This window comes from Eupeodes corollae, chromosome 2 (assembly GCF_945859685.1).
Source record: "Eupeodes corollae chromosome 2, idEupCoro1.1, whole genome shotgun sequence".
Classification (NCBI taxonomy): domain Eukaryota; kingdom Metazoa; phylum Arthropoda; class Insecta; order Diptera; family Syrphidae; genus Eupeodes; species Eupeodes corollae.
Window position 1 is genome coordinate 81689941 of NC_079148.1, and position 4698 is coordinate 81694638.

Here is a 4698-nt window from a genome sequence, read left to right on the forward strand (position 1 = left end):
GTCTTAATTTCTTTTATTGTTTAAGAAACAAATCATACCATTGAATGTATTTTATGAAAAAAATATTATACATTACAGACAAAAATAAAAAAGTATATAATTTCAAGTGAGATTGTTTTTAATCTAATCTTTAATTTCAAGTGAGATTGTTTTTAATTTAACATAATTATAAAGGTGGCTCGGATAAGTAAATGCAATAAGCTCACATTTCAGCTCGTATTAGAACCGCGTTAACTGACATTTACTGCCTCATCTATTAATGCGGGGCCATTCTGAATTTATATTGTTAAGGGAAGAAAATTAAAAATAATTTATGTAGTGAAGACTCAACGATAAACAGTTGCCGGTTCTTGTGGTGGCATTTCGGTCTACTTATTACCCACAATTTAGATTATGTCTTTGGGAAGCTTAGCTCTAAGTTTATTTTTTTGTTTGTATCAACACAAAGCTGAGGAGCGTTGGGTTTGGGCAAGATATGGGAACAAAAATTGCAATTTGAACAAAAATCAAATTTAATATTGTACCATTAATTAAGGTGTCTTTCGATTAACTGACAAAACTATTGTGAGTATCAATTTGATAGTTGATAATATTTATCAACCATTTGATGAATCAGTATTATGAGTATCAACTTTTAATTTTTGAACCGATTGTGAATGATGTTTTTTTCTTGTTTGACTTTTTGAAGTTCATCAGCCAATGCAAGAATTAAAGAAAAGTATTTTATTACATTTGTTCGTGCAAATCTATTGGGTTGGAGGAATCCCGTAATACTTTACGTATTTTGAGTTGCTGACTTGCGTTAACTTCTTCAAAAACTAACTAACTAACTACCTTCAAAAAACATTTCTGTCGAAGTCATAATTCCTTAAATTTTGTTTTGCGTTTGAAAATCCTGAAATATAAGTTTTTTGTTGGCATGTGAAAATATACCTATATCAACCGAATTTAACATGGTCAATAAAAAGTAATTTTAAAAATAAAATGCATACGAACCGCTGTTTCTTTATATGTATTTATATTTTATTTTATGAAGAGAATGAAAAAAACGTAGTTGAAAGTTGACAACCAAAATACCAATGCATCCAAAATATTGTTATGTATCAAGTATCTAATTGATGGTTGAGGGCTTTAATAGAGCTATTGAATATACCTGAGGTAATATACTTGAGGTAAAAATAAATGAACTTTTATACCAATGGCCAATAATAGGAACAACATGGTTTATAAATACAATTTGAAAATTCTACTTTTTCTAATAGATTTAGTGAATTTAAAGAATAGGAATTATTGTGGATCGTCAAGGGCATAATTTTAATGATGGACAGAGAAATGTAAACCATGGAGATTAGAGAGCATACTACAAAAATTATTGTTCCTTTTAACAGTATAATATTCTACATTGTTGTATAGAAACATGTTTTTTTTTCTAGTATATTTCGAAAATTTCACAGTGTATTAAATAAAACAAATTGCCCATTGATTATGTACTTTATAGTACTAACATCTTTCAAACGATAATTTTAGTATTCGATACGATAGTTCAACAAGAAGACCCATGAAGTATTTATGTTGAGCTCGTGATCAAAATATGTTTAAGTTCATTCCCCTAGCTGAAAATAGGAACAATTTAATTATTGCTGGTTTATATTTGTTTTCATTTTCATGATTTTAAATCATATTTAATGAAACAGACATACAAAATAATAAAATGAAGACCATTTTTTGATTTGATTATTTGAGCAAACTGCCAAGTCTAGTAGCTTAGATGTCAAATAAAGAGATTTACTTCTTCTTTTAAATGTTGGTTAGTTTTTGAAGAGCTCTTACGTGGAAGCACTTAGATCTAAGGATCTGAGTTCAGACTTATGCGGAAATTCAGCGATTTTCTTTACTTTGGTCATGTTATGTTAGTAGGAATCCTGTGTTATTAAAACATCAAAACTCCTCAAAAAATCTCACCAAAAAAAGAGAATGTAATAACATACTTACTTAAGATGCCGCTATGTGAACTACGGCCTCCCTAATATACTTCGTAATTAAGCTTGGTCCATAGTTAGATGTTTCCTGATTTGCGGTATTTTTCTACTGCGCTGTCACGTGGAGTTGGATCCGAAGACTTTCTGGGCCGGAGCGTTGACTTCCATGGGCTCTACTTCACTCAGCCATCCCAGGCGCTGGAATTTTATCCTTTTGGTTAAGTTTGCGTCGCTGTACAGCGTGGCTTTAGACTTTTACATATTAGGGCGCAGAAGATTTTGTGTGTGATGTGGAGGAATCTGATTCTTCTATATTTGGTGCATTATACAGGGTCTCTTTTTTTCAGCATCTGGAAAACAATACTGAGGTTCCAATTATCGGGCATGCTTTCTTCCGACAATCTTTCACATATATATTTGATGTATTCTCTTAACCAAATTATCTCCAGCAGCTTTGAAAAGCTTAGTATTTTAGCCATAGGTAATAAAGAGTGCGTCTAAGTCGGGATTGTTGGCTATCGATTCATATTCTATATCAAATGTTGAAATGAATTGTTCGCCATCGCCGTTATCCAGTTTGCATAATTGGTCCTTTCGTATCCTCAGCTTTGAGGATAATGCGTCCGTTTCCGCACTCTTTTCATTATCTCTCTTTTTCCGTCGGAGAGCACATGAGTCTTTATATGCAACGCCGATTTGACAGCTTATTATTTGGCTGCATTTGCCTATGTTTTGTTTTAGATCCCAGCCCGTCAGAGGTAGCTGCTCTGATGACATCTTCACCATGTTGTTACTATGGTTTTCAAAAGTTTGTATTGGCGGCAAAGGACCTTTTAAGAGGTTAATTTTAAATCGTTCGGAGGATTGGCTATCTTTCTCGATTATAGCCGCTCTATGTTGTATCTTCTTATAGCTTGTCTTTGTTCTGCCTTAGGTGTGGATATCTGAAGTGCAATCTTTTCGATGTTAGCTCCCCATTTGGTTCGAACATTCATGATGCTGAAAGCGTGTTCAGTGACGGCCGCAATAAAGTTCATCTGGTTGGCAGTCGATTTATTGGGAGAGCTTCAAGTTAATTTGTGGATGTTAAGATGTCTAAAACATATACTGGCTATTATTAGTTTCGCATTAGAATCTCTTCGAACATAATTTTAATATTGTAGGGCAGTTTATATGTTGTGTCCAAGAACTCGAATCTTCGGTGTTGTCATCCTTCTCTTCTGTGGGGGTGTGTGCGCATTCAAATAGCAGTTGTTGGTTTTTCTATCTTCTTCTTACCCGTTCCATTGCATCGCATTTTCTGGATGCCGCAGGCGCATTATAATTATTTAGTATCGCCGCACAGTGGAACGTCCGGACATTGGGTGATTTTATATTTTCATTATTCGAATAATTTTTGGTTTGATATGCATAGAAAATTGTCGCCTCTTCTATATATATAAAAATCAATGCCACTTTTCGTTGTAATCTTATAACTTAACAATGCCTTAACCGATTTGGCTAATTTTGGTCTTCAATTATTCGTGGAAGTCCAGAGAAGGTTTGTACATAAGGAAAATTAAAAAAAAAAATCTTGAAAAGGTGTAAAATCAACATTTTCCTATACTCCCATATACAAACAGTTTGTACTAATACTTAAAGAAATCCCGATTTGTTGATAACCTTGGAAATGTACAACGAAGCTGTAATAATATGACGTGTGTAACGATTGTAAATAAATCATTAGCACAATCGGGTATGACCGCACTAAATCGTGAGTAACGTGATTTTTTTGATCGTGAATTGTAACGTCACCAGGAGTTCAATTCTAATGATTTAGGTTTTTGTGTACAATCGAATATGACCAAATTGAATTTTGAACAAGAACATGTGTATGACACAGTCATGCAAGCCGTTTCCAATAATACATCTGGATTATATTTCTTGGATGCACCTCGTGTTACAGGCAAAACTTTCGTTGTATCATTGATTTTTACGACTATTCGATCGGAACAGAAAATTGCATTGGCACTCGCATCCTCAAGAATTGCTGCTACATTATTAGAAGGTGGTCAGACCGCACACTTTGCATTAAAATTGCCATTGAATGTACGGGTGATTAAAATTTCAACTTGCAATATTTCGAGAAATTCTGCAATGGCAAAAGTTCTGCGATTAACGTCAATTATTTTATGGGATATGTGCACAATGGCGAACAAAAAAATCAATAGAAGCATTTAATCGAACAATGTTCTGATATTGCTGTTAAAAGACTTTAGTCAAACATTCCCTGTCATTCCTCGATTAACTCTTACTGATGAAATAAACGACTGTTTGAAGTCATCAGTTTTTTGGAGATATGTATGAAAATTGACACTGAACATTAATATGCGTATTCACCTACATAATGATGCAACTGCTATGAGTTATCAAAAAAATTGTTAGAAATTGGTCATGGCAAAACACCAATCGACAGTACCAACGGAATAATCACTTTACCGAAAAATTTGTGTACAATTTCGTAATCGAATGTGTTTTTCCGAATATTCTTCAGAATTACAGAAATCATAATTAGTTGAGAGAACGCACCATTTTAGCACCGAAAAACTTTCATATCAATGCCATTTCAAATTCAAGCGAAACTGCCCGGTGTAGTCATTACATATAAATCAATTGACAGTTATGAATCAAGATGAGGCAATGAATTATCCAATTGAATTTTTAAATTCATTGGAACCGG